This window comes from Gambusia affinis, linkage group LG05 (genome assembly GCF_019740435.1).
Source record: "Gambusia affinis linkage group LG05, SWU_Gaff_1.0, whole genome shotgun sequence".
NCBI classification, from domain to species: Eukaryota; Metazoa; Chordata; class Actinopteri; order Cyprinodontiformes; family Poeciliidae; genus Gambusia; species Gambusia affinis.
Window position 1 is genome coordinate 7,075,229 of NC_057872.1, and position 13,998 is coordinate 7,089,226.

Consider the following 13,998-nt stretch of genomic DNA (forward strand, 5'->3'; position numbering starts at 1 on the left):
TTGATTGGAAATTAACTAAAAATGTTGCATCAGTCCACTGTTATTATTACACCGCCGGCAACAGAAACACGTTTTGTTTTGTATTGAATGAATTGATCAAGTTGTAAAAAAGAAAAACTACTAATAAAGTTGTTGTTGAAAAAGTTCGCATTTAGCAACAATGCTAATGGTATTAGAAGGTCGAGGTTTTTAATTACTGTGAACGGACGGCACATGTTCACACAGCTTATATAAAAAAAGAAAACATTCACATTCCACCTTAACAAGGCCACAATATTTTTTGTCAAAGCTGATTTGTCCGACAAAATAACATTACGGTGTTATTTCCAAAAAGGCTCTTATTTTGAAGTGGAAGAGGAAGTGGTTATTGAAGTGTTTTGCTATGTTGACTAAGTGGAGCTGGCAGACAACACTTGCTTAGACGTTGAAGACGCCATCGTCTCTCTGAATGAATTTACCTGCCAGCATTTTGGGAACAAGACAGGATGAGGAAACACTAACAGGCAGGACACAAAAGATCTGTAAGCACTCTAAATAAACACATGGACGGCTAACTATTAGCCGCTAAGCGCAAATAGGTAGCGATTAGCTTAGCCTATTTTTCTTAAGGGGCTGTGAAAAATGTGCAACTATTGCCCCTCCTCCCCCACCATCAGTGATACACTAAATGGCTGTTTCACAATTTTTATAGTGTCTGTGTTACATTTACCAATATTTATCTAGAAGGATAATTCTACATTGAACAGTCAATCTTTAAAAGAGTTGGAGAATTTTAAAACCCGTGTTCCCTGTGTGAAGATGCAAAAAAACCCAAAAAACAATTATATTTCAACCATTACGACGACAACCAGCAGCAGACATTCAACTACCCTGAGATCAGTCTAACCAGAACCGGAGTTCTTTAAACAATTGATTGATTGAGCCCTGTACTAATGAAAACAAATAAAACATTTTTTTTTTATTATTTTGCCTCTAAATATTGGAAAAAGTATGTTGTTTTTATGGACCCAGAGTTATGCCTCTATTTAACCAACGATTCATAACTTTATCAAATATCATGTTTTACATTTGCTGTTTCTGTTGAACATAGGATTATAAAATGATCCAAAAAAATCTTATCAGTTAGAATTTAAGTAATTGTATTAACTAACTGCCTCTTAAAAGTTAGTTAGAATCTTCTTTGTTTAATTTGAACATGTTTATTTCCCCCCAAAATATTATTGAGATCTAATCCAAATAAAAATCGTAAAATATTAACTTTTTTTTTTGTTTTGCTTTCAGCCGGTGTATGAAGGGAAAATCTGTCGCCGCTAATGATGAATTACCATTAGACTCGCGCATTTCCGACGCCGACAGCAGAGGGGAAAGCAAAAACTAAAACCTTGTTTAATGATGCTGTCGGTACCGGATGCGGCTCACTGTTTTGGCTGCCCCACCGAGGCCACTCACTCTTCCAACGAGAGAGTCACCAAACGCTGCTGCTGCTGGAGGAGAAGGGAAGAGGAGGAGGAGGAGGAGGAAGAAGAAGAAGAGGTGCTGAAGAGGGTGCGGGGGCGGTGGGGGGAGTAGGAAGGGAGGGTGGAAGAGAAGAGGAACGCGTAATCTCCCAAACATCCGTTGTTAACCACTTCACCCCCTCTGGATCCGTGCGGCAAGGTAAGAAAAAAGCCTGCGCGGCTTGGCCCTCTCTGCATCGTAAAGTGCACAGGCAGGCGGGTGTAGCAGCTCCTCTCCTCTCCTCTGCTCTCCGGGGCTGAGGCTGAGGCTGAGGCTGTCTTCCACTGCGGATAGAGAGCGGATGGAGGCCGGGCACGGAGCAGGACACCAAGAGGGTAATTTAACTTTTACATTCGTTACTTTTCTTCTTTTTTTTTTTTGTTCTCCCGCTCTCTCTCTTTCTTGTCTCTCTCTCTCTCTCTCTCTCTCTCTGTGTGTCGCTGTGTACAGTCAGGGGAGTTGGCATGGGGGGGGGGGGGGGGGTGTTCAATATTTACCACACGGAGCCATCCATCGCTGGGACATGATATTACACGCGTGTTCCGGGGAGTGGGGAAGCATTTCATATGCCCGCTGAAGTTGCGCAGCATGGGAGAAAAAAAAAAGAAAAAAAAAAGTGAGGATTGCGTAAGCGACCAATCAGGGGTCTTTGCGGCGCCGCAACTGACGCGCTTACAGACACAACCGTGCGCTTGCGCGCACACGCAAACACACGCCGCGCGGGCTACTGTAGCAGCCGACGGCGCACACCCCGGAGCACCATCTGCACCAATCAGACAGCTGGGGACCCCCCCTCCCTCCCTTATTAATATGAACATCTCTGAAGACAAATTTTGTCATCATATAGTTATTAGTTATTAGGCGTTTATCGTCACATTGCTTCTTAACGCCAACTCTGAACTATTTCTAGTAACACATGAACTACTCAGACTTGCAGATTATAATATATATCAGGTCCTATAACTTGTAGGGTTGTCATTTTCTGTTAGGGTCAATTAACATAAATGTGCTTTTATTAAAATTATTTAATAAAAGCACATTTATGTTAGTTCATAAAATGTTTATATTATTTGCATTTTGAAACAAGTCTAGGTGGTTTCGGTGTGTGAAGATATTACAACTGCCCCAGCTGATACACACGCTCGGGTATTAAAATTACTTTAATTGGTTGAAGTATTTACTGAAAAATGTCCAGATATTTTACAGTTATCGTGCACAAACGGACTGACAAATATTTAATGGAAAAACTTGAGAAGTCCTGAGAAAATCAGAAAAATTGATTTGTTACGTGTGTCAGCCTTTAATTTTAAGAGAGTTGGATTTTAGTCAAATGTTGTGGCTCGCTTCGAAATAACATTAGGGGGGCGGGGGGTAACTTTAAAGAACTGTACAGTTTCAGCATTTCATTTGAAGTCAAGGTAGCCCAAGGAGAGTTTGTGGATTTTCATTTTCACACTGATAAACTTTAACAGTTGAACTGTGGGAATGTGCGAGGGAAATTGCAAACTGTAGTGTGTGCTAAGCTATCACTTTAACATGACAGCGTTGGGTTTTGGGTGTAACCCAGCACAATCCTTTGGGTTTTTAACTAAAAAAAAAAAAAAAAAGTAATAAAGTGTTAAAGTTTGTAACTTTCAGTATAAGGAAAGGGGTTATTAATAATAATAATAATAATAATAATAATAATAATAATAATAATAATAATAATAATAATAATAATAATAACAGGCAAAGACATATATTAAAAATGATAAAATAAAAAAAAATTGAACAACCTGACAGTGTTAAAATGTACAACTTTACTGACAAGGAACAGAGTTTATGTTCATGTAGAAAATAATGTCTGAGATCCCTGTACTTTTCAGGTGAAGGGTTAAAAATGCAAAAGCAAAACTTCTTCCTCTGGTATTCAACAAAAGCGTTTTTCATTGTGTTTTTTATTTTTTTATTTTTTTTTTATTCAGGACTCAGATTTTTGTCAAAGTGTCAAAAACTTTGCTTTACAAAATGCTGTATAAATAAAGTTGAGATGACTGATCAGCACTGCTTGGTAGCAAGGTTACCAAAGAAAGTCAAAAATATTGTTGCCAGAAGTAATTTTTGGGTCAAACTAAATGAGTTTGGATCACACTCCATGTTTAATTGCATTTTTACACAGGCTTTATGAACACATTTTTGGTCAAAGTATGATTTTGTTTTTAAATTATGGTAATATATTCTTTATTAGTCTGACCTTTTTTTCATTTTTACCCAATAATAATAACAATAACAATAATAATAATAATAATAATAATAATAATAATAATAATAATAATAATAATGATAATAATATATTTTTTAATAAAAGAAGCAAAGTAGTTTAATTTCTTAATCTTTGGAGTTGTGGTTAAGGACGTCACAAAATCATTCCTCTGGAACATAAATGGCCCAAGAGCCACACTTTGGACCTCTCTGGCATGTAGCTTGTGCTAGCTAACCTTGGTAGCTTCTCCTAATTGAAAAAAAGAAAGAAAAAAAAAATCCCATTTTCATTTTAGAAGAAATGACTCTTACATTACACACATTTCCATTACTAAAAGTATAGTTTTAATTTAAATGGCTTCTATTCCTCTATCTAAACAACAAATCGGGCCACATTTTTTGACTCATTATTTGGGTAAATAATAGAGTAATTAACATTTTGGATAACAAAAAAAAAAAAAAAAAAGAACAAACAAGGCAGTGTGCATCTTTTTATTTCCAGACGGTTTGTAGCTTTGCACTCTGCCACACATCTCTTAGTTTAACTATGTAAGACGGACACAATCTGATACATAATTGTGGACATCATGAATTAGTAATGACTATTGTAGCTGGGGCTCCGCTAAGTGGCAAGTGGCTGTGAGCCTGCACTGAGCGTGGAGTGTTTTCACTCTCCCTCAGATCACAGACTCAGCATCTACTGGGGGCCATTCTGAGAGCCGAACCAGAAATTATATTATTTACCATATCAGGCCCCCTTGCTTATCTCGCCTCGGCCGAGACGCCCGGAGATAAAAAGCGACAGGCGGGGCTGTACCTGAGATGAGTCAAATTTGATCCGACTGGCCCGATCGGGAATAAGCGAAATGAATTGAATCAAGGCATTTCTGCTGCTGCTGTGATTAAATTAGTCGCCGTGGCGTAATTGGACATCGAGTTGGCACTTCAGACGGAGATGACACAACGCTCACTCCTGCCACCGAACGACGATGTGTCAAATTTAGTGAGAGAGGCAGAGCGGTAGACGATGGCTGACACAGCCATGAGTCTGCCGCCTCAGTGGAGGGTTTCTGAAAATGAACCGGATTCACATATGATTTAGGAATGAATGCACAAAAAACCCCCAAAAAAAACCTCTATACAATAAACAGTTGAATTTTGTACCCGAATAATATTTAGCAATTCATTGTACAATCTCTTTTAAATGTGAACAGTCTTAGATGGATTGCTTTAAGATTCACTGGCTGATTACTTTATTAGGAAGTGCAGAAAAATATGTATTGTTTACCTTTCCTTAAGTCTCGATAGTTGGTGTTTATGTTTAGTCAATAATGTGTTTCAATAACACGTCATTACCTTGTGATGTTTTAAAATTTCTCGTCAATCTTTTACATTTTTGACGGAAAAATGTAAAAAAAAATTTTGGAACGCTGGTGAACTTCCCTACCAGCCCTACCACCAGGTCTAGCTAATTATATGTATATATATATATATATATATATATATATATATATATATATATATATATATATATATATATATATATATATATATATATATCATAAAATGTGTTAGAGGTATGCCTTTAATTTCTGTATCAAACCCTACAACTTGTACAGTTTGGTGATTTTAAACCCAAAGTAATCTCCACGAGGCCACAATTCTCCTAAAGTGAAAGCAGAATCAAAGTTGCCTGAGTTGAAACTTGTTGGACGCGCAGTACTGTAGGAACGTCATCACTCTGACATTTTTCAGCTGCAGGCCCTGCATCAAACATCCCTGGTGTGAACCAGACCAGACACTCAGGGTTTTACGGCACCGAGACGTTGGCCATTTCAGCCTCTAATGCCGCTTCCACGAACAATGAGCAGAAAGGAGCTAAAGCCGCAATGATGACACTTAATCTCATTGGAATTCCTCGTCAGGTTTGACCTTGGGAAGATATTAGCCACTCGACAAGTGACTAATAATAAGTGCGTGTGTGTGGGGGTGTGTTTGCTTGAGGGGAGAAGGCGTCTCAATCTACAGTGTTGTGAACGAAACATGGTGGGGGTTTTTTTTTTTTTTTTTACAAGTTTAACTGCACAAAATGTTATTTTATTTTATTTTTTTTTACAAGTTTAACTGCACAAAATGATAGAAAAAAAAATAAAATTCAATAACAACACATTCCTAGGACGGGTTTTAAAACAGCAGCCGTCGCAACGTTTCCACTGCCAGGCCGGAGGAGCTGGAGTTGTGCACCCAGATGTGCTGCTGGAAGTGGAGGTGGAGGAGGAGAAGGAGGCAGCAGCCAGTCGAACCGGTCTGTGGCGCAGGGATGTGTGTGTGTGTGTGTGTGTGTGTGCTACAGTGTCTGCTCAGTAGAGGCCCCTTGAATTTTTAAACAGCATCGGTTTCCTCATACCGTCACTGTTTTGGCACCGTTTGCCATGCTTAATCCTGGCGAGTGCACATCTACCCTGTCTGACAGTGTGGACGTACAGCTGTGTGCTGGTGGCTGTGTGCGCCACGCTGCAACACGACCTCATGCTGACGAGGGCAACTGTAAATGAAAAATATGGAGCAACGGTTTCGCTTCCTTTTCAGTCAGACACTTGCTTATCGACACTGTGTGTGGGTGTGTGTGTGTTTACCTAAGGGGAATTTAAATGCAATTTTGAGAGAAATTTTGATGAAATGAAATTAATTTGACGTCACGTTATGAGTAACTCGCAGTGAAATCTGATGTTTCTCTGGAATTGTTTGTCAAATGAGTGGAAGTGATTCCATCGATAGAGCAGAAAGCCGGGGAGAGCGCCACGGGATATAAATTTCAATGCAGCTTTCGATGGAAATAGATGTTAAAGTTCACAGAAACGGTGTGAAGAGCCTCTGACAATGTAGGGTAAAAAAAAGAAAAAGATTCTCCGCTCTTTAATGACCTTCCAGCTCCCCTCACTGTCCTCCGCAGGGCCTTCTCATCTCCTGCTTTTCATTCTGCAAACTGGGAGACAGTGTTCAAGCTATCCCAGAAAGTGGGGTCTATTCTGACCCCGTTTGAGAATTAAAAGTTAACTGGAGTCAGAAAAAGCAGACCAAAGACAAAAAAAATATATATAGACACAAAAATATTAAAGTCCTGTTAGTTTTCCATGGCATGCTGTTTAAGTAGCCAAGTTAAAATGTGTTTGCATTTCTCTCCTGAGATGTCTTTTGCGGGTGTGTGTGTGTGTGTGTGTTTAGTTCAGCTGTTCATACTAGTTCCAGGAATACAGTCCAACCAATGAAAGGTCTGCTGTAAAAGGCCTGCAAGCTGTAAAACCAGAAATTAGAGTTACAGCTTCACCTGACTGTAAAAACAAAAAAGAAAAACAAAATAGAAAAAACACACACAGCGAAAGTAGGGGACATATGAGAACTATGTTTTTGTTTTGTAATAAATGTATTTTTTTTAATATAAATACTGATTTAATACAGGTTTATTCGCAGGTGTATCATTGTTGACCTGTAAGGATATTTTTCGATGAAGAAGCTATGCGTCTTGTAAAGACAGACATTATTTGAATGTGTTTTAAATGTTTAAATGCAAAAGTTAGGAGTGTTGTACTGTAAAACTCGTAAACAAATGTTATGAGGCATGACCAAATATTTGACAAAAACAAAACATGGTTGGTCTGAAGATCATAACTTTGCTTGAACTGATAAAAATAAAAATATCTAGTCCGACATCTGGATATAAAGGACAATAAATCATCGACTGTGAATAATTCCTTGAACATACTGTACTGTCTGATAAGTAGGATGGATGTATGTGTGACTGAGCTGAAATGATTTTATGTTTAGACGACTTGTTGTGAACGGGCGCTACACGAATCCACAGAACTGGATTCAAACAGTTCTGAGTTTAAGTTTCACATTAATTGGACTTTTAAACTTAAACTTAAAAGCTTAAAACTGATAAACAGGAAAAAACAAAAAAGGAAGTTGGTCTTACAGGCAGAAAATAAATGTATTTAGGGAACAAGTTGGTGTTTCTGAGTGACCAAGCTGATTGAGAAGAACAAATGAAAAACCTTGCTGAGTTTACTGTACTGGATGCTACGGTGTGTTAGCAGGCGTTTAGCTCTTCTCTTCCCCTGCCTTGCTTTTGTCTCCATGGGGGAGAAATATTTGTACTGGGAATCTTTTTCTCTCTCTCTCTCTGTAGCTTCTGTAGTCATCCCTCTTTGTCCCCCAGACTGACTTTATTTATGGCTGCCGGCTAATGAGCTATACGGCCTTTTGTAGCGAGCGACAGCGTGTGTAAACATTTAGATTTTACCCCCTCGACTACAAGGAGCGGTCCGGATGAATTAAACGCCGCAAAGCGAAATGAAATCGCGGAGCAAACCCCAACACCTGATCAAACACAAGGTTACCCACGCTGTGGTTTTGTGTTTTGCCGTGTTAACGCCCCGTGTTGCTATCAGTCTGCCATGTGTTTTGGAGGGCTGCCAGGCGGCGGAGGAGGAAGAGCACCTATTTGGTGGAGAGGTAATTGCTACACAGCATAGCCTCTGATTGCCAGGATCCTTCGCAGGGGGAACATCCTCGGCTCCCCTTTTCGCTCGCTCCGGCGGCCCTGATTACAAATCATCTTATTGATTTGACGAGCGCAAGATGCTTTGCTAATAACTGCTCTCGTGCCATCTGTTAATCTTTTGTTGTGATTAAAAAGGTAATCCCAGTAGCCATTATTCCCGGTGACAAGTGCCGCCCGGGAGAGAACACGCTTCTGTTCTGACAGGGGCCAGAAAGGAGGGAAAGGGGAAGTCGAGTGGGGGGGAGCAGGGGGGAGTCCCAAGGATATCAGTGATCTCTGAACAAAACTGAGAAATCTGGTCAATGCTTAACATGGCATACAAAAGAAAGAAAGAAAGAAAAAAAAAAGAATTACATCCCTGCTAGAAAAAAAACCATTACCCTGTATAATCACGCAAAATGATTTTTCTTAAATATGATAATAAATCACAGGCCGGATCAATAGCCTGCAGACCAACTGCTGTGCCCTGATAAGGCATCAATCAATATTTAGTATTTAGATTTTAATTAATACCTCGGCCCGGGGCTCGTGGACCTCTAACACTGGGAGAATTATGTTCTGTGATAAAAATGGATCAAAATAAAGCACGTGACAAAAAAAAAAAGCAGGCCTGTTAACACTCTAAGCTGTTACTCATTTCTGCCATTGATCAGTCCGTTGTTTAGCTGTGATTGAGGACCCTTTAAAAATCAACCCCGTGTGCGTTTGCGTGCGTACGCATGCGTGTGTGCGTGCGTGTGAGAGACAGAGAGTTTATGCATTGCACAAGGGAGGTATGGATGTGTGCGTTTACATGGCAACAAACCCATCGATCACGGTCGGTACAGGAGCCCGAGTTAAGCTTCAGGAGAACCTGCTGCAGACGGAGCAGGCAGACAATCTCTACCTGACATCATGTGTTGGATTAGAGGTGGAGTGAATGGGGGGGCAGAGGAGAGGGAAATGGAGCTCAGATCCATTTCACGGCGAAACGCAACCCAGACGACATGTGGGCCAGCCGAACTCTCTCAATGCCACATTTTAGTAATCCCAATCTTCATAGTTGTGGTCACCTAATGGTCGCGCGGACCAGTTTACAAAACAGTTTAATAGCCGCTTCCCTGAAATGCTCCCCAGCATACAGGAAAGGATCTACAACTAATTTCACGTTGTGCAAAAATAACGGAAACACTCCGGCTAACGGTGTCGGAGGGATGCATTTAGGGTGGAATGTATCTGTCTGTTGTGCACAAAATAACCCAGGAGAAAAAGTGAAGGATAAACAAATAGAGCAGATGAACTCCAGATTTTCCTGCCCCGAGCTAATTGTTACATGAAGTAGACTTTGCTTCAATATGGAGTCACAGGCGTATTTTTGTCAGCGACGTCACGTCAATGGATGTACAGAACTTCTGAAAATTAGGTTGTTTTTTTTTACCTAGGAAGTGACTAAACTTCAACAGCAACGGAGTTTGATCATTTTACTGTAAAAACTGCAAAAAAGAAAAAAAAAACCTGTAACCAGTACTTTCTTCCAAATCCTCTAATTTTGGGATTGCAGTTGAAGTACCTGAAAACACATTGGAGGAACTGCACCTCAGATACATTTATAATGTGCTATGAAAACTGGAGGAAGTTAAATATCCTACAACAGATCTGGAGGAAAAGCTCCCAAAAAAATCTACTGAAACAGTACATGACATATCAAAATAAAGCAGTGGCAATTGTTTTTTTTGTTCTTCCTTCTGTTAAAAAAAAATTATTGTGATTTAAATTAATTATAGAATTTGTTGATCTTCAGTGACACCATGTAAACCGATTGCACAATACCGAATTTAAGTTGAACTCAGTTTTGTTTCCAGCTCACATACACACGCTCACGTTTAACACAGTGAACCTGGGTGAAAAGCTGCAGGTTGAAGCTTTGTCTTGCTCTACCTCCACGTCATTCATGTCAAGCATGTTTCACACTCCAGTGAATTGAAGCGCAACTGCACACAATCTGAAAAAAAAAATAAAAAAATGATGAAAGAGAATCAACCCTTCTGTTCTCGTACCCGCTGCTGAGAACATGGTAACTTTACTGTGAAAACCACTAAATGTACCGGGACACCATGTACTTTGCTTTGACAGTAAAAAAAAAAAAAAAAAAATCTGTTGTAAATAGGGAAATTTTACAGCTAAATCAGCACAAACAGTTTTCGGCGCGTCCAAAAATAACCGTTTCTTAACATTAGTTGAAAACTTTCAACATGAATTAACAGGAAGTGGTTTCCTTCGTGTTCGACAGATCCACTGAAATTACTGGATCTCGAACGTGTCATGGAGGTAAGACTCAATTTTTAATAATACAACCAATACACAAAATATTTAACGCGAGAACAGTGAACTTTATCTCAAAAACGGCTTTTTAAAAAAAAAAATTTTTTTATGGATTAGTTAATATTACTGTGACTGAATTCATACTATTTTAGAATGTTTCCAGAATACTTATATATAAATCTACAGTAATATTGTGTAAACAAACAGGACATAACTGTACCTTTACTGTAAAAAACAAACTCCACATTGAAAAAAATCACATTCTTACACCTTTAGAGATGCTGTATAATTAGTTTTTTTTTTCTGTTAATACAACATGAATGTTTACATTGTGTGCAAAAAAAGAAAACCCTCAAAGCGTTGAAATGTTATCCAATGGATCCATGAGGAACTCATGACAATTTAGGGTGAAAATGACCTGCACCAAGTATAAAACCGTTGAAAACTTTTTGACATTCAGCTGATAGCTACACAAAATTTCAGGTAGGGTTTGACCAGCGGGATTTGTATCGTTAATAACTCAGTAAGACAATTTGACAAATTGGATTCAGTATTAATCCGCTCAACGGGTGCATTTGACTCATAATCTTCAAACGTGCAACATCCGCCGCACAATTTACCTAAAAAAGCATCGACGTGAGTTGTACAGTCATTTCGTCGCCTGTCGGGAAACGCCGTCCCGCGTCTGGCTTGACCGAGGGTGTAGCGTTGCAAGATTAGTTGAAGACGACCGGGGAAGGCTGCGCGGCCCCCTGTGTTTTTATTTTTCTTTTTGTGTTTTTGGCAGAGGGCCTGGAAGGTCCCCCTGTTCTCCTGGATGTGAGCTGACCAGACGTGTGTGTGTTGCTCGGGGTTTGCGGCTGGATTTAAGTGTCTCAAGGCTGTCTGCTGTCTAACTTGGGTCAACAGGATATTAGGTCACAGCAAGTGGATGGTGTTTCTTTTAAGCCGATTCCTAAGAGACACGTCCGGTGTCGCCCAATGGCACACACACACACACACACACACACCCACACACACACGCACGCATACATACGTGGGATGGCGTCTGCACAAACATGCAACGGATGTCAACTTAATCAACTTTGGTGTCAGCTGAGGCGCTATCACACACAACGCTATCATGTATCGACATAATTTTTTTTTGCTGCAGTACAGTACAATTATTTATTTTTTTATTTTAAGTAAAAAAAAAAATGCTTGAAAATATCAAATGTCTAAAGGAAAATTTGCCACACTCCTCCAGTCAGTACCGGTTTGACTTCGCCAATCGGCGTGCCAAGTGGTAGGACAAGACGAATATGTTTTAACTCAACGGAGAGAAGCCATCAAACTGCAGTTATCAGGGTTTAGCTTAACTGTGTGATAAAGTTCACACACCGTGAGTCTAAACAGGATTTGACAATCCCTATTAATCCCTTCTTACTGTTAGATGGACAGTGTGCCAAGGGGGCCGTGTGTGTATGTTGTGTGTGTGTGTGGGGCTTGCATGGGCCAAGCATAAGCGGAGTGAGTCAGCTGCTGCTGGAATTACTGTAATTAAATTAGCGTATCTGTGACAGCGCTCCGTCTCAAACCACAGATTAAATCTGTTTTTTAAGAGAAAAATAAAAAGCTCAGATGGCTGCAAAGTCGGGTGCTCAGCATCAAACAAGATCCTAAAACTGCTTTTCAACTGAGCATTAAAGTGAACATATGAGAACTTATATCTTAAGTTAAAGATAGGAATCCTCAGCATTAGGCATAAAATAACATACAAAAGAAATCCAAATGCTTGGTATATGAATATATCATTTTTTTGTTAGCAACTTTTCCTAATATGCAGATGATATTCCCATTGTTGTTATAGAGGGCATGGTTTGATCTGGATTCAGTGATATGCTGTGTTTCTGCAAACAGACTGTCTCACTTTGCAGATTACAACATGCTCTTGTAAAATATTCTAATTTGAACATTTTTGAACCTTTATGTTGTCTGTATTAAGTGAATATCCACTCAGATTTTTGCACTGTTTGGTGAATAATCTTCCAGCATTAAGTTGTAAAAACCATAGCTGACTTGCTAACTTGCATTAGAAGCCATAAAAGATAATGTGAATTGAATGAAGCTTCCCTGTACATCAGGTTCAAAAGGTGTACTGTCACAGAATTGCTAAAATACAAAGAAATCCTGCATATTGGTTATGAATAACTTTCTTTTAATGCATCTCTCCACCTCTGTTTTTGACTAATGTCGTCTGTGCCACTAAAATCACACTTCAACTCATATTCAATGTGGGCGATAAATGTCTGCAAACAGGTCAAATATGTTATTCGACTGACTAATTAACTGTAATAATATCAAACCAAATACTGCATCCAATCCATTCTTGCATTGCATACCATTGATATTTTGATCCTAAATTCCAATTTGATGAATTATGCAGCATATTTTTTATTAACCACCCAGTTCTTACGGTGTCATGGTGAACCTGTGGCCGTTTCCTGCAGTCAGTGGGCAACAGGCTGGGCATACCGGTCAGTCACAGCACTTACTGACATGCACATGCATAAACAAAACATACATTTACATTTAAAAGTGACACAACTGCTATCCCCAGTCATCACCACAAGCCTGTTTTCTATGGCGACGTCGCTTCAGTATGAAGAACATCCTGCTTCTGACCTTCTGTCTAACTTTAATCTTCTTATTATCATTATAATCGGCTAACAATCCGACCTTAATGGTTTTCAGGATTACAAAGTTATTTGAAGCTAATTGACATAAGCTTGGGCTTGACATAAGCTCAGAGATCCCTTTTTGTTTGTAAAATGTCTTACATTCGCGCTGCCTGAGATCCGTCACCTTTATCAACACATGTAAAAATAATCACTTCTTTAGCCTCTTTCATTCCTTAGAATAAAGTTGGAAATGGAAATGTATGTTGTGCAAGATTAAGTTGATGTGTAAGTCCAGGAGAGCAATAAAAAGTTCTTTAAGTTTCAATGTTAAACAATAATAAGAGTTTATATCAAATGGGCTAAACGTCGCTGGTGTAAGGTCAGTCCTTTTTGGTTAAAAGTTAGCAAGCTAACTTTTACGACAAGCTGAGCAATGCAAGAGTTCAGCCTATAATGTTTAAGATACAGTCAGTCCGAGTTACTCAGCTGAGAATCCGACTGTATTCCCGTTGAATTTCAATGTTTTTCCAAATTTTTTTTGTCTTAAATTTGAGTCCGCATACATTTTTGACTTGGTTATTGGTTCTTCATGAGGTCCTCAATAGCTGCATTTCCATTAATGACATAATTACACGAGCTGGACTTAGGAAAATAAATGCACTCAATGGAAACGCGGCAATTTTGAAAAGAATCTCATGTGTTTTCGATACGTTTTTTGCGCCAGGATGAGGGGGT

At 39.3% G+C, this 13,998-nt stretch overlaps 1 long non-coding RNA gene across 1 annotated transcript in view; it reads left to right on the forward strand.

The window, feature by feature from the left end:
- The first annotated feature begins 410 nt into the window (after nucleotides 1-410).
- LOC122830694 overlaps nucleotides 411-13,998 on the forward strand; it is a 68,640-nt gene continuing 55,052 nt past the window's right edge. The window contains exons 1-2 of the long non-coding RNA XR_006370582.1: nucleotides 411-521; nucleotides 1,282-1,832. This is a non-coding gene — a long non-coding RNA (uncharacterized LOC122830694). The remainder of the gene's footprint in view (nucleotides 522-1,281; nucleotides 1,833-13,998) is intronic.